At 39.4% G+C, this 21638-nt stretch overlaps 1 protein-coding gene across 2 annotated transcripts in view; it reads right to left on the minus strand.

The window, feature by feature from the left end:
* Positions 1–20924, minus strand: part of Ccdc126 (coiled-coil domain containing 126) — a 35469-nt gene extending 14545 nt beyond the window's left edge. The window contains exons 1-2 of one of the 2 annotated variants that reach the window (XM_087206670.1): positions 20688–20924; positions 20292–20375 (exon numbers count right to left, since the gene is read on the minus strand). The gene's annotated coding sequence lies outside the window, so the exon portion shown is untranslated. The remainder of the gene's footprint in view (positions 1–20291; positions 20376–20687) is intronic. The other variant, XM_021254119.2, reaches the window with a different exon arrangement.
* Positions 20925–21638: the final 714 nt, after the last annotated feature.

Here is a 21638-nt window from a genome sequence, read left to right on the forward strand (position 1 = left end):
CACCCCCCAGTCAAAATGAGAAAACACATAAATAAGTCTGAAAACCACACTTCCAGATCACCTACAGCAACCCCAAAGGGAAATGAGATGGAACACTCTGACACTCAACCACCTGGACCCACTGAACTGGCAACAAAAGGGAATCTGGAAAAAATGAAATCAGAAATAATTTCTCAGATAACAGGAGAAATTGTGCCCCTAGTGCAAGACATGATTAATCTAGAGAGGAGCTCAGGAACATGATGGAATCCCAACATAGGAAACAAATGGAATCCATAAAACAGATGCAAATAGATTTCCAGGAGATGAAAAACTCCATTGAAAATCTACACAGCAGAATGAGCCAATGTGAGGACAGAATTTCAGATATAGAAGATAATTTTGCAATTAGAAAAACTGCTTCAAAATTATAAGGGAACATGAGAAATCAATCCAGCAGCTGCTAGATGATGCAACGAAGAATAACATAAGACTGATTGGAGTCAATGAAGAAACAGGAGAGAGTGCAGATGACATAAAAAATTTCTTCACAGAAATAATGGCAGAAAACTTCCCAAGCAGGGGAAAAGAGCTTGACATACAGATAAGTGAGGCATATAGGACTCCAAATAGCCTTGATCAAAAAAATCTACACATAGGCATATAACTGTTAAGATTTCAGAAACTCAACAGAAGAACGAAGTTCTACAAGCAGTTAGAGAAAAGAAACAAATCACATACAAAGGAAAGCCCATCAGAATCACAGCAGACTTCTCAACACAAACCAACAAGGCAAGAAGAACTTGGAGTGACATATTCCAAGCCCTAGAAGAAAACAGCCTCCAACACAGATTGATGTACCCTGCAAAACTATCTTTCAAAATTGATGGAGAAATAAGATACTTTCATGACAAAGAGCACCTTAGGAACTTCGTGAACACCAAACCAGAACTCCAAAGAATTTTACACAATATCCTAGGAACAAACATGGAGGATCACAACCCCAGGAACCAAAGCAGAATGAACCCATCTGGCATGACAAGAAATTAAATGTAAAGGGGGAGAACCTAACAAAAAGAAAAAGTCATGGCAATGATAAGTCAATACATTTCAGTTATAACCATCAATGTTATTGGTCCCAATTCACCAATCAAAAGAAATAGACTGGCAGAATGGGTCAAGAAGCAAAATCCAACAATATGCTGCATACAAGGAACACACTTAATTGGAAAGGAAACTCATAGACTGAAAGTTCAAGGGTGGAAAACAATACTCCACGTGACGGGAACCCAAAGAAAAGCAGGAGTAGCTATCCTCTTTGCAGATCAAGTAGATTTCAAACCAACACTGATTAAGAGAGACGAAGAAGGACACTACATCCTTGTAAAGGGAACAATCCAAGAGGAAGAGATGACAATCATAAATCTCTATGCACCAAACACTAGTGCGCCCAACTATATAAAACAAATACTAACGGACATGAAAAGTCATCTATGCACTAATACAATTGTAGTGGGGGACCTCAACACCCCACTGTCACAAATAGATAGATAAACTAGACAAAAAATAAGTAATGAAATACTAGAACTCAATCGAACTCTTGAACAAATGAATTTAACAGATGTTTACAGAGTCTTCCACCCCACAAAATCAGAATACACATTCTTCTCAGCTGTACATGGCTCATTCTCCAAAATAGACCACATACTCACACATAGAACATGTTTAAGTAAATGCAAAGGAATTCAAGTTATCCCCTGTATATTATCAGACCATAGTGTGATGAAATTGGAGATCCATAGCAAAAGAAACTGGAAAAATTTCATAAACACGTGGAAATTGAACAACACACTTCTGAATAACCAATGGGTCACAGAGGAAATTGAAGAAATCAGACAGTTCCTTCAATTAAATGACAATGACAATACAACATATCAGAATCTATGGGACACAATGAAGCCAGTCTTACGAGGGAAATTCATAGCAGTGAATACACATATTAGGAAAACAGAATGAGCCCAATTAAACAACCTGATGCTGCACCTCAAGCTTCTAGAAAAAGAAGAACAGGACAATGCCAGAGCTCATACAAGGGAGGAAATTATAAAGATCAGAGGAGAAATCAATGCAATAGAGACTAAGAGAATGATACAAAGAATCAATGAAGCCAAGAGTTGGTTCTTCGAAAGAATCAACAAAATTGACAAACCCTTAGCCAACCATATCAGAAAAAGGAAAGAAAAGGCCCAAACCCATGCAATTAGGAATGAAAAGGGTGAAATGACAACAGACCCAGCAGAAATCCAGAGGATCATCAATACCTACTTCCAGAACCTATACACCAATAAGATGGAAAACACAAAAGAAATGACAGATTCCTAGATACATATGAATTACCAAAGTTGAATGAAGATGACCTAAAAATTCTAAACAACCCAGTATCAACCAATGAAATTGAAAACATAATTAAAAACTTGTCAACTAAGAAAAGCCCAGGCCCTGATGGCTTCACTGCTGAATTCTACAAGACATTTAGAGAGGAACTGCTGCCACTACTGTTTAAACTCTTCAATGAAACTGAAAGAGAAGCAATACTCCCAAATTCATTCCTGGATGCAAGCATCACCTTGATCCCCAAAGCAGAGAAAGACCCAACCGAAAAGGGGAACTATAGGCCAATCTCCCAAATGAACATAGATGCAAAAATCCTTAATAAGATACTGACAAACAGAATGCAGAAGATCATCAAGAAGATCATACACCCTGATCAAGTGGGATTCATCCCAGGGATTCAGGGATGGTTCGACATACGCAAAACAATCAATGTAATACACTATATCAATAGAGCCAAGGACAAAAACCAAATTATTATCTCCATACATGCAGAAAAAGCATTTGACAAAATCCAACATGCATGTATGATAAAAACCCTACAAAAAATTGGAATAGTTTATCTCAAACTGAAAAAAGCCATCTATGAAAAACCAACAGCCAATATCATACTAAGTGGTCAAAAATTGAAATCCTTCATACTAAAATCAGGAACAAGACAAGGATGTCCACTATCACCACTCTTGTTCAATATAGTTCTGGAAACATTAGCCATGGCAATTAGACAAGAGAAAGAAATAAAAGGAATAAAGATAGGAAATGAAGAAGTCAAATTGTCATTATTTGCAGATGACATGATACTCTATATAGAAGACCCCAAGAACTCCACCAAAAGTCTTCTAGACTTAATAACCAAATTCAGTCAAGTAGCTGGTTACAAGGTCAACACACAAAAATCAATAGCTTTCCTCTACACAAATGACACTCACTGAGAGAGAAATAGGGCAAACAATTCCTTTCACAGTAGCATCCAAAAAACTGAAATACCTAGGAATTAACCTAACAAAAGAAATCAAAGACCTCTTCTCTCAAAACTATGGCACTCTGAAAAGAGAGAGTGAAGATGATATCAGAAAATGGACAGACATCCCCTGTTCCTGGGTAGGCAGGATTAATATAGTGAAAATGGTCATACTTCCAAAACTGCTATATAGATTTAATGCAATTCCAATTGAGATCCCAGCAGCATACTTCATGAACCTTGAGAAAACAATCCAAAAATTCATTTGGAACAAGAAGAGACCCAGAATAGCAAAAGCAATTCTAGGTAACAGAGACACGGCAGGGGGTATCACAATCCCCAACCTGCAAGTATACGGCAAAGCTACTGTGATAAAAACAGCATGGTACTGGCAAAGAAACAGACCTGAGGACCAGTGGAACAGATTAGAAGGTGCAGAAACAACGCCAGACACGCTCAGCCATCTCATCTTCGATAAAGGAGCCAAACACCCTCACTGGAGGAAAGATAGCCTCTTTCATAAATGGTGCTGGAAAAATTGGGCTTCAACTTGCCAAAGATTAAAACTAGACCTATATCTCTCACCATGCACTAAACTAAAATCAAAATGGATTAAAGATCTAAATATTAAAATAGAAACTCTGAACCAGTTGGAACAGAGGTTAGATAGAACCCTTGAAGACATCGATGTAGGAAAAGATTTTATGAACAAAACCTCAGTTGCCTGTGTACTAGCACAAACAATCAACAAGTGGGATCTCTTCTTATCAAAAAGCTCCTGCACAGCAAGAGAAACCACCAGCAGTGTGAAGAGACAACCCACAATGTGGGAAAAAATCTTCACCTGCTTTTCCTCAGACAAAGGTCTACTATCTCAAATCTATAAAGAACTTAAAAAGACCAGACCTCCCAAATTTAAAGACCCAATCCGAAAATGGGCAGCTGAAATGAACAGACATTTCTCAGACAAAGAAGTAGAAATAGCAAATAAATACATGAAAAAATGTTCAACATCACTGGTCATTCGAGAGATGCAAATGAAAACAACGCTGAGATTCCACCTCACTCCAGAAAGAATGGCTGCTATCATGAAATCAACCAATAACAAATGCTGGCAGAGCTGTGGGGAAAGAGGAACCCTGCTCCACTGCTGGTGGGAGTGTAGACTGGTGCAACCACTGTGGAAATCAGTATGGAGATACCTCAAAGAACTAGGACTGGAAGTCCCATTTGACCCCGCTATTCCACTGCTGGGGATCTTCCCCAAAGAATTAAAAGAATCATACCACAGGGATATAGGTGCACCCATGTTCATAGCAGCACAGTTTGTGATAGCTACATGTTGGAAGCAGCCCAAATCCCCATCTACTGGAGACTGGATAAAGAAAACGTGGGTTTTAAAAAATAAAATAGAGTACTACTCAGCCATAAAAAATGAGAAATTAGAGACATTTATAGCTAAGTGGATGCACATTGAAGTGATACTCTTAAGTGAAATCAATAGGACACACATGTATAAATACTGAATAGTTTCTCTGGTGTGAGAAACTGAAAGTGTAAATAAGGACTAAATGTATAATAGGTAACGTGAAATAGGAAGAAAAGGGGCAAAGGGGAAGGAAGTGGGAGGGATAGGGGAAAGGATAGAAGGGAATGGGATTAATATGAGAAAATGGAAAAATAGGAACAAAATCTTTGTAAATAGGGAGGAATGGAGGGGTCGAAGGGAGGGCTTTGCAAGGGTGAAAAATAAGAACCAAGAGAGATTATGTAAAGGTGCAAATTTGCAATGATGAATGTCATTATATTGTATACCTAAAATGTACCAATGGTTAGAATGAATAATCCATAATGCAAAATAAGAAGAAAAGGTCCAACAGGGTAGGGGTAGTGGGAGGGGCAGGGGAAAGGAAAGAAGGGAAAGGAAAAATGATGAGAAATGGAAAAAATGGAAATAAAGTCTTTATAAATAGGGAAGGGTGGAGGGGGTGAAGGGAGGGCTAGGAATGGGGAAAAAATAAGAACCGAGATGCATTATGTAAAGGTACAATTCCCAATGAGAAATGTAATTGTGTTGTATACCTACAATGTACCAATAAAAGAATTTAATTTAAAAACAAAACAAAACAAAACAAAACAATAGCCTTCTTGTACACAAATAAGAGACTCACTGAGAGAGAAATTAAGGAAACAATTCCTTTTACAATAGCACCCAAAAAAATGAAATATCTAGGAATTAATCTAACAAAGGAAGCAAAAGACCTCTACACTGAAAACTACAGCACTCTGAAAAAAGAAATGGAAGAGGATACAAGAAAATGGAAAGACATCCCTTCCTCCTGGGTAGGAAGAACCAATATAGTGAAAATGGCCATACTTCCAAAACTACTATATAGATTCAATGCTACGCCAATTGAAATTCCAACAATATACTTCACAGAACTAGAGAAAACAATCCAAAAATTCATTTGGAACCATAAGAGACCTAGAATAGCTAAAGCAATTCTAAGCAACAGAGACATGGCTGGGGGTATCACAATCCCCAACTTGAAGTTATACTACAAAGCTACTGTGATAAAAACAGCATGGTACTGGCAAAGAAACAGACCCAAGGATCAGTGGAATAGATTAGAAGATGCATAAACAATTCCAGACATGCTCAGCCACCTCATCTTTGACAAAGGAGCCAACCACTATCATTGGAGGAAAGATAGCCTATTTAAGAAATGGTGTTGGAAAAACTGGATTTCAACCTGCCAGAGATTAAAACTAGACCCATACCTATCACCATGCACTAAACTAAGATCAAAGTGGATTAAAGATACACATATTAAGACAGAAACAGTAAAACTGCTGCAGGATAAGTTAGGTAGAACTCTTGAAGACACTGGCATAGGAAAAGACTTCATGAACAAAACCTCAGCAGCACCGGAACTAGCAGAAAGAATCAACAACTGGGATCTCATCTTATTAAAAAGCTTCTGCACTGCAAAAGAAACCACCAACAGAGCTAACAGATAACCTACAATATGGGAAAAAAATTTTAGCAGCTGTACCTCAGACAAAGGACTACTATCTAGAATATATAAAGAATTGAAAAAAATCAGACCCCCAAAATTCAAAGACCCAATTCAAAAATGGGCATCTGAAATGAAAAGATATTTCTCAAAGAAGTATAAGCAGCAAACAAATACATGAAAAAATGTTCAACATCATTCGTCATTCAAGAGATGCAGATGAAAACAACACTGAGATTCCACCTCACCCCAGAAAGAATGGCTGCTCTCAAGAAATCAACAAATAACAAATGCTGGCGGGGTTGTGGGGAGAAAGGAACCCTTCTCCTTTGTTGGTGGGAGTGCAGACTGGTGCAACCACTGTGGAAGTCAGTATGGAGATACCTCAAAGAACTAGCACTAGAGGTCCCATTTGACCCAGCTATTCCCCTGCTGGGTATCTTCCCAAAAAAATTGAAAGAATCATACCACAGTGATATATGTGCACCCATGTTTGCTATTATAAAGCGGCACAGTTTGTAATAGCGAAAGCTTGGAAGCAGCCCAAGTGCCCATCAACTGGAAACTGGATAAAGAAAATGTGGTTTTTTTATAAAATGGAATACTACTCAGCCATAAGGAACAAGAAACTAGAGTCATTTATAGCTAAATGAGTGCATATCGAGGCCATACTCTTAAGTGAAATAAATAGGACACACATGTGTAAATACCGAATAGTTTCTCTAGTGTGAGAAACTGATAGAGTAAACAAGAGTTAAAATGATTAAAATGAATAATTGATAATTTGAAATAGGAAAAAAGGTCCAAAGACAAAGGAGTGAAGGGACGGGAAGGGGAAAGGAAAAGAGGGAAAGGAAAAACTATGAGAAAAGAAAAAAAAAATGGAAATAAAGTCCATGTAAATAGGGAAAGGTGGAGGGGGTGAAGGGCACACAGGTAATGGGGAAAAAAAATAAGAACCAAGATACATCATGTGCAGGTACAAACACCCAATGATAAATGTAAACAAACTGTATACCTAAAATGTACCGATAAAAGAACTAAAAAACTGTTTACAAAAAAAAGAGAAGTTAACTAACTTGCCCAACATCATACAACTGCACAGTGGTAAAGATAGGATTCAACCTTTGGCTCTTAACTACTGCACCTCTATAAAAGACAATAGGACAAAGCAGCAGAGACTGCAATGGTGAACTGAGAACTTGTTATGTACCTAAGTCTGACGTTAATATTTCACAAGGGTTATTTCATTTAATACTTGTAGTAACCCCACAAGAATATCTATTATTTTCACCTGAAAGATGACCAAAGTAAGATTTAGAGAGATAAACCTCCCTAAGCTTTTTATTAATGCCAACTGACTTCAGTTTGCCTAAATTCTGGTAAGAGCTAAACATCCAAAAGTTCAGAATCTGTATCTCTATTTAGAGTTTCATTGCCTTTAGAAATTCTTTAATATAGTGGCTGCCTGTTGGCAACAAAAGGGTTAACACCCCCAAAACAGTGGAACTCCATTAAAGCCATTCTGGAATTGGAACTGTTAAAGCCAGCGGCCTCATTACTAGAGGTCATAAAATAGCAACACTGATCAAAATGTCACAAGATAAAAATGTAACTCCTCCCTTGAGTCCTGATTCATCTCTAAAAGGTAAAATGTACTGACCTGCTTATCACTTCCTTATCTAAAGCTAAAAGGCCTTCTGTAAGCCAGGGAAATGATCTCCACAAACTGCAACAGTAAACTTACAATTTTAAAACAATGGGTGCTCCTTGAGATCTACAGGGTTCTAGATGATCCCCCAAATAGATATTTTTTAGACAATCACATCTGCTACCTAAACCCTTTTCCCACATCCTCAAACTCTTATAAAGACCCCAATCTCTAACCCAAACAGTGTGATTCTTTCTTGGAAATTCAGCTGTCCTCTTGACAGTGTGCTCTGGCATGAATAAACTCATCTTTACTCTCATCTTTGCTTGGGTAAATTCTTATTACTGCCCATATCACCAGCCCTCCCTCTCCAGACCTCACTCTCCCAGGGCACTTAAACCAGTTCTATTAAAACTCATAGGTTTTTCAAAGCTTCAAAAATGGAAAATCCCTTTTCTTCTATTTCACATTATCAATTACACATTGTAATCCTTATTTACACTTCTAGTTTCTCCCACCAGAGAAACTATTTGGTATTTACACATGTATGTCCTATTTATTTCACTTACGAGTATGGCTTCAATGTGCAACCATTTAGCTATATATATGGTCTCTGGTTTTTCCTTCTTTATGGCTCAGTAGTACTCCATTTTAGAAAAAAACCCCACATTTTCTTTAGTCAGTCTCCAGCTGATGGGCAACTGGGCTGTAAAATGTATAATAATTTGAAATAGGAAGAAATGGTCCAAAGGGGAAGGGGAAGTGGGTGGGGTAGAGGGTAGCAGAAAGGAAAAAATATGAGAAAAGGAAAAAATGGAAACAAAATATCTGTAAATAGGGAGGGGTGGAAGGCTTGAAGGGAAGGTAGTGGAAGAGGGAAAAAATAAGAACCAAGATACATCATGTAAAGGTACAAGTTCCCAATGATGAAACAACTGTATTGCATACCTAAAATGTACCGATAAACTTAATGAAAAAATAATAATAAAATAGTAAACATCAAAACGAAAATAGAAAATCCCAAGGCTGCAGGTGCATTAAACAAGAAAAGGAGATTCACTAAGTGGGAAAATAGTATGAGATAATCAAACATAAGAACCTCATCTAGAAAAGGTCAAGTCCTTACAAGTAGGCATAAGCTTAAGAATAGCAGGTTTCTCACCAACATGAATTTGGCATTAAGGGTAAATGGTGGTAGCAACACAAGACAAAAAATACACACGGGTAGTAGACAGGGCAGGAGAACAGCTGGTTGAAGATATGACCCTAAAATAATAAACCCCAAGAAACAGGGAGGTCTCATAAACCTAGTGACTCCCACCCAATATGAGGGCTCAAAGACCTGAGTTGCAATCTTTTTAAATAAAGAGGTCCTTATTGGTCTATAGGATTGTATACTAAGGACTGACTGTACCATCAACTAAAAAAAAGCAAAAAAAAACACCTTCATGAAAGATCTTTCCAGTCTGGATTCCATATGCCCTGGGTCTGCTCAGCACTGCCGCACTGCCCTCAACAAAATGAAAGTGGTGCAAACCACCACCTCAGAGGGAAGTCAGGAAATTCTACAGAACTATGATAAGCAATGTATATGTTTTTCAGCTTGTTGGTGTTGTTATATAATTTGTTATAGTGCTAAAAAGTAAAATATTTAATATGAAAAGGGTTATCTTTGGAAATATCAAAGTTGTGAGAAATTGGAAGCATTTTATCCCACTCTACACTAGGGAATTCCTAAAGGACACCAAGGGATAAGGTATATGTGGCAGCTACCAAGAAGATAGGACACCCTAGGCTACAGCCTTCTCCAGGTTAAAAAGATTATGTCTGATAAAGGGCAGGGGAGTTCACCCTTGAGAACTGCAGTGTTTCCAGAAGCAATTCCAAAGAAGGCTAGTAGAGGTGATTAGAATTTCTAAAAGGATAAAATTTTACCTTTGATCTCTTCTGGGGGGAATGCCCCACACTACAATCACCTGGAGAGATTTTATTTAAATCTCAGTGCCAAGTCACATCCCAGCCCAATTAAATTAGAATGCCTGGAGAAAGGAGCCAGGAATTTGTTTTTTTAAATACTAACTTACTCCTCAATGGGCAATGAAGCAGGAGAAGTGATGCCCAAATCTCAAACTTTGTTATGAAGCAGTAATGATAGCCGCAGGTAGGATGTCTAAATTCAGTCATAAGTCACCTCATCAGGTGTCACACAAGATTCCTGCCACTTGGGCTTAACCATAATGACTTTGAAAGGAAAAGGGGGAGTAGAATAGAAACCACCTGTCTTTGCTGGAACTCAAGTCTTTACTGCCATGGTGGACAAGGCCCCATTTTTACTAGACACATGTGAAGGAGTGAAGAGAAAGCAATGATACCACTTTAATCCCTACCATCTATATAAATACCCCTTTCTGTTCGCAGAAAATATAATCTCAAATAGGAAAAAGGTGAGAGAGAGAGAGAGAGAGAGAGAGAGAGAGAGAGATTGGAATTCTTTGGCAGCTGAGGGCAGTTTACTTACATACTTTTACTAATTATAAAAAGAAATAATTCTAAGCCTCAATTGTTAGGGGGAAAAAAAAAGAAAGGAAAAGGAAGGTTCAATGCCTCTTCTTTTTCTGTAATGTTCAAAGCTTCAAATAACAAAAGAACTTGCACTTTGAACCCGCCCCAGTTATCTTCGTTTCAAGTACTGGTCCAGCCTATGGAAGGCAACCTAGGTCAAAGTCAAGGGCTGAGTATGTGCAACGCCCTGGGTTCTAGGAAACATACACATACATACACACACACACACACACACAGAGCACACACATACACACACACACACACACACACACACACACAGAGGCAAGGGCTGGGGATTTGGCTCAGTGGTTCCACCACCTGCCTCGCAAGCTCAAGGGCCCGAGTTCGATCCCCAGTACAAAAAAAAAATCCTAATCTACAGAAAAGAGGCAAAACAGAAGAAAAAGAAGTCCTAGTTTCCAGCTCTAGCACCACTAAAAATATATATATCAGGATTTGAGTATTTTGCCAAATGGGGAAAAATGCTCAACATCACTAATCATTAAGGAAATGCAAATTAAAGCTATTATGAAATATCACTTCACGCCCAATAGAATGTCTATTACCAAAAATAAACTACACAAACAAAATCCAACATCATTCATGGTAAAAACCCAGAAGAACCACGGCCTGCCTTGCAAGTACAAGGTCCCAAGTTTGATTCCCAGTACCAAAAAAAAAAAAAAGAACCTTATCTAAGTCATTTATAACAAACCTTCTGCAAACATCGTATTAATTAGGGGAAAACTGCAAGCTTTCCCTCTAAAATCAGGAACAAGACAAGGACGGCCACTATCACTACTCCTGTTCAATAGTACTCAAAACATTAGCGCAATCAGGAAAGAGAAAGAAAGAAAAGGGATACATATAGAAAAGAAGTCAGATTATCATTTGCAGATGACATGCTCCTTTATACAGAAGACACAGAAATTCCACTAAAAGCCAGCATTAATTAACAAATTCAGCAAGGCAGCAGGTTACAAAATCAACACACAAAAATCAACAGTATTGCTGTACAGTAATAATGAACCCACCAAGAAAGAAATTAGGAAAACAATACCATTCACAATGGCATCAAGAATAATCTTAGAAATTAATCAGACCAAGGAAGTGAAAAAGCTCTACAATAAAAACTATAGTACTCTAGAAAAGGAGATCAAAGAGGACATCATAAACTAGAAAGCTATCCTGTTCCTGGATAGGCAGCACCAATTTGCCAAAATAGCCATACCACCGAAACATATTTATTTCTCACAGAACTACATAAAGCAATCTTAAAATTTATATAGAGCCCAAAGACACAGAATACCAAAAGTAATCCTGGGTAACAAGAGCAAAGCAGCAGGAATCTCAATCCCAGATTTCAAGTTATATTACAAAGCTAGAGTGATAAAAACAGCATAGTACAGCACAAAAACACTGAAAACAGAATAGAAGATGCAGCTATCTGATCTTTGAAAAGGGGGCCAAAAGCATACATGGGCAGATAGAAAGCCTGTTTAGCAAATGGTGCTGGGAAAGAAAACTGGCTGTCTACATGCAGAAGATTGAACCTAGACATATATCTATCACTACGTACCAAAATAAAATCCAAATAGATCCAAAGACCTAAATACTAAAACAAACAATCTGCTGGAAGATAAAGTAGGTAAACTCCTAAATACACATCCATAATTATGACCTTTAATAAAGGTAAAGACTTTATTTTTTTAAAAACCAATTGCACAAGTAATAACATCAACAAATGGGACTGTATCAAATTAAAAAGCTCCCCCACACACAACAAAGGGAATAATCAATAGAGTTAAGAGACAACCTACAGAATGGGAAAAAAATTTTTTGCAAGCTATCCCTCAAATAGAGGACTAATATCTAGAATATATAAAGAACTCAAAAAATCAGACTCCCAAAAATAAAAGATCCAAAAAAATGGGCAACTGAAATAGATACTTCTCAGAAGAAATACAAATGGCCAGTTCATACACGAAAAAATGTTCATCTCTGGCCATTAGAGAAATGCTAATTAAAACAACACTGAGATTCCACCTTATTCCAGAAAGAATGGCTATCATCAAAAAATCAACCAATAACAAATGCTGGCGAGGCTAGTGGAGGGTGAGTTCTACATTGTTGATGGTAATATAAACTAGTACAACCACTATAGAAATCAGTATGGAGATTCCTCAAAAAAACTAAAATTAGAAATTCCATCCAACCCAGCTATTCCCCTTCTAGGTATCTTCCTGAAAGAGTTAAAGACATCATATTATGGTAACATACACATATCCATGTTTATAGCAGCACAACTCACTGCTTAATCTTGGAAGCTGTCTATAGGTCCATCATCAGATGAATGGAAAAAGAAAATGTGGCATTTATTCACAATGGAGTACTACTCTGCTATAAAGGATACATTTGAGTCATCTGAAAGAAAATGGATGCACCTTGAGACTATATTGATAAGTGAAATACATCAGACACATAAACTTAAATATCACATAGCTTCTCTTACGAGAAACCCAAAGTATAAATAATTTAAAGAGCAAATAAAAGATAGATAATAGGAAACAGTGAGATAGATCTCTGGCAAATGGGAAAGAAATCTAATGATGCAAGGAGGGGAGGGGACAGAAAAATAGAAAGAATTAAGGTGTGTTATATAGCTGGGTGTAGTGGTGCACGCCTATAATCCCAGCACTCAGGAGGCTGAGGCAGGAGGATCCCTCCAGTTCTTGGCCAGCATGGGCTATATAGTGAGTTCACCAGCCTAAATTACAAAGGGAGACCTTGCCTCAAAAAAACCAAAAAAAAAAAAAAAATGTTATATACATGTACCAACTCCCCACAACGAGTATGATCATTATATACTAAAAACATGTTATAATAAAATAAATTTTTTTAAATGTTGGCAAGAAACAAGAAATTAAAACTCTTCTGCACTTCTGGTGAGAATGTAAAATTAGGCAGCTATTGTGAAAAAAAACATGGCAGTCTCTCAAAAACTAAGAGTTAGGACTCGGAGTGTAGCCCAGTAAAATCAGTGCTTAGCATGCATAAGATTCTGGCTTCAATCCCCAGTACAAACAAAAAAACAAACAAAAACTCTTAAACATAGAATAACCATATGATGCAGAATTCCACTTGAGTATATATACAAAAGAATTGAAAGGGACTAAAGGAACATTTGTACAATCAATGCACATCCCAGCATTATTCACAATAGTTAAGGTGGAGACAACCCGAGTATCCATCAACAGAAAATGAATAAACAAAATGTGGTATATAGCTGGGCATGGTTGCACACTCTTGTACCCAGCTGCTCAGGAGGCTGAAGCACAAGGATCGAAAACTAGAGACCAGTCTGGGCAACTTACCAAGAGTGTCAAAAAATAAAAGGGACAGGGCATATAACTCAGTAGAAGAGCATCCCTTAGCAAAGCATTGCTGGGTTTGATTGCCAATACCACCAAAAAAACCCCACAAACAAACAAAAAAAGCATTTTGGGCCAGGCATGGTGGCACACACCTGTAATCCCAGTACTCAGGAGGCTGAGGCAGTAGGATTCCAAGTTCAAGCCCAGAGGGGAACTCAGGGATGCCTTGTCTCAAATTTTAAAAAATAAATAAAACTTAAAAGGGGGATGGGGCTGGAAATGTAGATTGATGTGAAGGCCCTAGGTTCAATCCCCAGTACTAAAAAAATAATAATATTCTCATTCTACCCCACCTCTACCTTCAAGGTGTACTCTATCATTTTCCATATGAAATTACATACTCTATCTTTAATATTTTTCTGTGGTACTGGGCAGGGCATTGTACATTCTAGCCAAATGTTCTACTACTGAGCTATATTTCCAGCCCCTTTAAAATCTTAACCAAATTATTTTGTTTCCCAAAGGCCTGATGTCCTCATTTTTATAATGGGAACAACAATACTATCTAAACTTGATGAAGATTAAGTGATACATGAAGGCTGGGGCTATAACTCAGTGGTAGAGTGCTTGCTTAACATGCACAAGGCCCTGAGTAAGAGCTCCAGTGCTTCAAAAATAAATACATAAATCCTCAGGGCCAGGGATGTAGCTCAGTGGTTCTGGCACCCGCCTCGCAAGCAGAAGGACCTGAGTTCGATCCCCGGTACCAAAAAAAAAAAATACATAAATCCTCACACTACTTAATGAATATTAACTTTTATTATTAACATCAGGCACTTATGCAACAATGTTGCTAGTGAATCAAAATAAACCTTTCCTCCTTTAAAAAAATACAACTAATTCTTAATAATCGGAGCAATTTGAGTTAACACAAGGGATGTATTAACAGACCCAAATAAAACTCTTCTGATTAGCTCTCATGGGCTAAATTTCTACTCAGAATTTGTGGAGAAGAAATGTTTTGTTTCATGAAAGGCCCTCAAATGAAGAAATGTTTGATCTGAAGAATTATTTAGTCCTAAATGATGACATAACAGCATACTGTTGCTGAGAACAGTTCATCTTCCAAACAGCCTAAAAGGAAACAATTTACCTGTTTAAATGCTACAACAGCTACAAGGATTTCAAAACGTCATTGCTTTATTTAGCCCACACTGATCTTCTAATCCCCACACCACATTACCTTGTACCAACTGGTTTTACACATCATACTGTCCAATCAAATGTTGGAGATTTGTTTCCTTGATTGTCTCCGGTCCCTTAAAAGCAGGAATAACACACTTTTACACTACTGTCACATCTCCCACAGAACCTGGTGAATAACCAGCAGACATGGTGAAATGCCTTAATTTATTTTATTTGGGGGGGGCTAACTAGGGATCGAACTTGGGACCTTACACTTGCGAGGCAGGCGCCAGAACCACTGAGCTAAATCCCTGGCCCCCTTACTTTATTTTTAAACATATCTCTGAGCCTAAACCCACTTTCCCCCAAGCAGCAATGTGACAGTCCTACAATATCTTTTGGGGATAGAAGGGCAGAAGATGGAAACTTGGAGGTAAAATTAAAGTATCTTTAATTATCCATTTCTGGGCTGGAAGAACATGAGAAAAAAATCAAATCTAAATCTCCTTACATTTCAAGATGAACAAACTGAAGAGATGACTTGCCTAAAATGAGACAACTTTAAAATATTCCTCGTTAAGAAACACAGGGGCAGAACAGACACAGGTAAATATCTTTCTAAATTATTGCAATACCAGTCTTACTGTCTCCACTCCAACTTATGAGATCTTTGGAGAAAAGTATTATTCAAATCTCTATCACACTACTTTGCCAAATAGCACACATGTAAACAACCATATATTTAACAATTTTTCAGTGGTTTCTCCCTACCCAGAAACCTAAAGATAAATGCATTAGAGAAACAGCAAAGAATCATCAAATATTTAAACCAGAATACCTTCCTTCTAAAAACAAGGAAAGTGAAGCACAAAAAGGATTGACGAATGACAAAAAAAAAATGGGGAAAAATTAGCCATCCCTACTCTCAACCCAGGACCAGTGTTTTTCAAAAGCAAGGAACAAAAATTATTTTACAACTAGCACTTCTTAAAAATCAAGATAAGTAGAAACCATCAGAGGGGCCAGGGATTTAGCTAAGTGGTTCTGCTGCCTGCCTCACAAGCACAAGGACCCAAGTTCGATCCCCGGTACCAAAAAAAAAAAAAAAGAAAAGAAACCATCAGAATAGATTGTACACACTACAGATTTTGTTTTGTGAAATTTTTCTCAGTTTACTTATTTTTATATACACATGTATACATAATTATACATCTATAAAGTCCTGAGATAAAAAGATCTCTTGCTATGGGTTTCAGTAAAAAAAAGTTTCAAAAACACTGCATTTCACACTGCCTGTTATGAAGTACTTCCTTGTATTTTTTATGCAAACATTGTAACAGCAACAATAAAAACATTAACAGATGGCTAATCCTACCTTAAAAATCTCTCATTCAGGCTGGGGATTTAGCTCAGTGGTTCTGCTGCCTGCTTTGCAAGCACAAGGTCCCAAATTCGATCCCCAGTACCAAAAAAAAATATCTCTCATTCAAATTCCACTATTGTATTTATTTAGTGCTATGCTTTCTATGCTATTATTATTATTATAGACAGCTAAGTTAGGTATTAATATTATAGGCAGTCAGACAGGGCTAGGCCCTCCAGGGAGTCAGGGCAGAAGATGAAAACATATTCAACTGTGGCTGGAGGCACATCTGTTGGAGGCCAGGCCTCGAGATAAAGAAGGAATGACCAGGCCTACAAACCTCCCCACGGGATAAAATACCTAGCATCCTGGCACCCCCTGGTCCAATAAACTCTAGATAGACATCAGTTTAGTGACCCCACAGTTGTTGACCCACTCTGTACCTACCTTGTGATTTTGTACGCACCTCATGATTTTGCTCTATAAAACTTTCTCTGTGAAGTGGGGTCTGAGGCTACCCACTTTCGGGTCCCCTCCTATCTCTCTGGAGCTATCTCCCTCAATAAAGTTTCCCTACTCTTAACCACAACTGTTCCTTAGAATTCATTCCCCAATTTGGGGCAACATGAATTCCTCATATCTGACATCTAGCAGGTTGAGAGTTATATTATTTCCCCTTTATCATTATGACTTACAGCTAAAAAGTATCTAACAACAATGGCAACAACGAGCAAGCAGAGACAACTCTCAGCCAAAGGTTAGCTCCTTAATAATTACTACTTATTGGCCGGGGATCTAGCTCAGTGGTTCTGGCGCCTGCCTCGCAAATGCAAGGTTCCGAGTTCGATCCCAGGTACCAAAAATAATAATAATAATAATAATACTTATTGCGGGGGAGGGCAGGGTGTATTAGCTCAGCGGTACCACACTTGCCTTGCAAGTGCAAGGTCCTGAGTTCGATCCCTGGTACCAAAAAAGAATAATCATCATCATCATCACCACCACTACTTATTGACAAAGAGGCATAGTTTCTTAGAAAAAGTCACAAGGAGCTGGGCACTGTGGTGTGCACCTGTGATCCCAGCTTTCTGGGAGGCTAAGGCAAGAGGATTGAAAATTCAAGCCCAGCCTGGCCAATTTGGCCACTTAGCAAGACCTTGCACTTTTTTAAAGGGGGGGGGGGGCAGGGAGACATGGTTCAGTGCTGGGGATGTAGTTCAGTGGTAAAGTGGTTGACTTGTATCCTAGGGGCCTAATACTAGGGAAGGAGGGAAGACAAAAAGGAAGGAAAGAGAGGTAAGAAGGAAGGGGAGACAGTACTTTCACCAGAGCCTGAGGGGCAGAGAGTTCTCAGGAAAAGACTCAGGAAAAAAAAAAAAAAAAAACCTCAATGGGAAAAAAAGACTCAGAAGCCCTCTACAGACTTGTTCCTGAAATGTAATTTCAGGGGAAAAGGTCCATTCCTAAAACATCGCCTCTACATATTGCCTAAGGCTAATATCTGGGGAAAGAAATTTAACACAGGACTTCATAATTACATCTAAGATTTGAAACACACTGCCTTGAGCCTGAAGGCATATTTACTAGGTTCAATCCACAGCACTAAAAAATTAAAAACAAAATCCACTGCCTTGATAGAAGCTACACTAGAATTCCTGCTAAGATACACAAATATCAATCTCAAAAAATCAGATCATTTTTAGATGGGATCTTTGAGTGAGAGAGAAGACAATAGCACAGAAAATTACAAAAGTAGGTAAAAGAAAAAGGGTAAAGCAGGAATAAAAATAGAAAATGTTACAGCACAAGGAAAACTACTTAATCACCGAGCTACAGTAAGAGCCTAATCTGAAATATATCATGCAGTATTAGATACTTCAATCACAGAGCCTAACCTGCCCACAGCTTCAGCCAATCATGATTCGCACCACGTAGCCACACCTCCCCTTCCACAGCTAACTAGTCTGACAACAGGCACCCTTGCCAGCAGCCACCTACAAAAAGAGCCCCAGAGGATACCAGGGTTGGCAGAAGACACTAAAGAGAATTCACAAAGAGAAACAATGAAGTTGGGTTAGGGGACTGACAAACTAAGGTTACAAAGAAGCAAGCACAATAGATAAGAGACTATGAAAAGAGAGTAAAGAGAAAGACAGCTAAGCACGTCAAAAATGCAGAAAAAACATATGCAGCTCCTGAAAGAGAGGGATTAACCAGCTGGTAAAGATTCTGATTTTCGGCAGCTTTCGAGTTCTTTCATGTGTGTCCCCTTCCTCAGAGTGGTCTGGGAGAACCATATGACCTGCAGCAGGAAAAAACCCTTAGACACAAATACAGGACTAAAACGGTTTACATCGATTTTTTCCCCCTTGTTTAAAAGAACCTTTAAAAACCCTTGGCCTTGAAAGTCTGATCTAGAAGAGTCCTTGGAATCAGACCAATTCACCATTTTAGAGATAAGGATATGGAGGACCACAATGTAACCAAAAGATACACAGTGACAGAGCTAGGACAAGGACCAAGGTCTTATTATTTCCGTAGCCATCACTCCCTGTCCTACGCTAGACTGAATAACAGCAACACAGAAACATCTTCCTCCAAATGAGTATTTTTGCCTCACATTTTAAAGTGAATCAGAAATCTTTATATGCATATATATGCCTTCTCCTACAATTTAAATACGTTTTCCACTTATTTACTCTCAGGCTCTCAGCCTTGTAAAATACATTAATTAGATTTCTCCTTCTTTTCCCCATGTAAATGTCTTTCAAAGTCATCTGTCACTAAAGAAACTACACAGACAATTTGGCAGGCCCACTGGCCTTCCCCCCCCAACTGTACATTTATAAACAGCATAAGGATATGTTATTTCATATACTGTGCAATAGTATCTGAACTCCAAATAGTACAGAACAGCCATTTTAAGTGAGAAATAAATTACAATTGAGGGCCATAAAGATTTCTCCTCAAGGGGGAAAAATAAAACCCCATCACCAATGTCAACAGAACTGAGGAGAAAACCATGAGAATAATCGAAACTGAAATGGGACTAATATGCATTTTTTCAAGTCATTCCTTATCAAATCTACTGAATACATTCCATGTGTATGAGAACAAAAACTACAACTTGGAAATACAATTCCCAAAGGGAGTAAAAATTATGAAACAGTGCAAAAGTGTAGCGAGACACAGGAAAAAGTTGACATAGGGTAAAGGCAAAGACGGTGAAGCCCCTGACAGGACTGCAGAACACCTAGATGCTCACAACACAGTTAAGCTCCTAGAAGAATCCTCACAGGACGCAGCTGGGGGTGGGGAGGTGAATAAGTCCTAGTACAGTATCTCTAGAGCTGATCCCCAGAAAAGCAGAGCCATCAATTTCCTAAGCACATCCTCAGCCATCTTACAACAGCGCAAATTAAGACGGCGGCATATTTTACAGAATTATTTGCTTAGGTTTAAGGTGAACAAAGTGTAAAATAAAGAACACACAACTTAGGGTGCTGATTAAACAAAACAAAGTATAAAACTCCCAAGTCCAAAGGCCACTTCAGTCCTGCTTAACGCAAAGTATAACGTTCAAAGGATCTTTGCAACAAATGAAGAAACCAAGGGTATTTCTGAATTCTGACAATTTAAAGCTCTGTGTTCTTACGTCCATCTGATGGATGAGGAAACTCAGGCTTAGAGCGTTTAATTAATCAAGATCACAAAAGCGGGATGATCAGGGTTCGAACCCCAGCTGTCTGAGCCACTCTTCCAACCGCCACCGCCAACAAATGACAAGGCAGTTTAAGTTCATCCTTACCGGTCACTAGGAGATAAATTCTGAAAGGGAGTTTTTTAAAGGGCATTTGACTTCCTCTTTCTCCCAAAGTAGAACCAAACTGAGCTGTCAAAACAGAAAACGAAGTGAGCGCGGCTGCCGCGGAGCTCCGCATCCCTGCAGCTCTCACGTGTCGCCCCGCTCGGCTACCACAGCCCGAGCCACACTCGCCCGCCCGCCCGCCGCCAGCCGCGACAGTCGCACCAGAGGGACAGGGACAAAAAGAGCTAGCGGCCGCCGCGCCCGCCCGACCCCAGCCCGGGTTCCGGGGCCCCGGAGAGCGGATCCCGGGCCGGGGGCGCGGCGGGGCCGGGGCGGCCCGGGCGAGACGCGGAGATGGCCCCTCCCCCGCTCCCGCGCCCCCTCCCGCTCCCTTGCCTGAGGGGTTCTAGTCACGGTGGCTGCCGCCGCGGGACTCCCGAGCCCGAGAGGCGCAACCAATGCAGAGGAGCAGGCGTCAGCGGCGTCTCGCCCTCGAGAAGCAGCCTGCAGGTCGGGATGGAGAAAGGCCGGGGCTTGGGAGTCAGGACGAGGATGTCTCCCGGCGAGTGGAGATTGTACTCTGCTGGCCCCAAACAGTCAGCTTCCGCTCCGCCTCCCGGCCCGGCCCTTCCCCCACCTGGGGCCGGCGCCCAAGGCGCGCGGCATTGTGGGGGATGTAGTTCCGGCAGGAGGAAGGGGCGGCACGTGCTCCCAGCTGCCAGACTCCAACTCCTGGTCGGCGCGACGCCGTTGCCTGGCAACCGGAGAAGGGCAACTGGCTCCTCCCTCCAGATCAAAAGAGAAACTGCGAGAAGCTATCTCAGCACTAACGCGCTGCAGGCGCTGAAAGGAGGACGGTGGTATTGTTTCTCAACCCTCTATCTGCGAACTAACTCTTCCAACACAATTGAGTTGAGGTGGAAGTTAAGTGTGTATGTGTCCATTAAAGCCAGTGGAGGTTGTTAGCCACTGGAGTAAGGCAAGAAAAGTAAAAGGACTAAAGATTAAAGAGGAAGAAACATAGTTACTCTCTTAAAGAATGATATACTTGCCGGTGATGTAGCTCAGGGACGCAGCACCTGCCTGGCAAGCGCAAGGTCTGGAGTTCGATCCCCGGTACCGCAAAATAATTTTTTTAAAAGAAATTAAAAGAATGATATACTTATGTATACAGCCGATTCAAAAGAATTTGAAGATAAATTGTTACGATTGACAGAGTTTAACAAAGTTAACAGATTTTTTTTTTAAATCTAGGTTTAGGGTTCAGCTCAGTGACAGAGCATTTGTCTAGCATACATGTGGCCCTGGGCTGGATACCTAGCATCAATAAGTAAATAAACACTTTTA

This window comes from Heterocephalus glaber, unplaced genomic scaffold (assembly GCF_053883595.1).
Source record: "Heterocephalus glaber isolate CG9 unplaced genomic scaffold, H.glaber_assembly_v1.0 deba00000676, whole genome shotgun sequence".
Lineage (NCBI taxonomy): Eukaryota > Metazoa > Chordata > Mammalia > Rodentia > Bathyergidae > Heterocephalus > Heterocephalus glaber.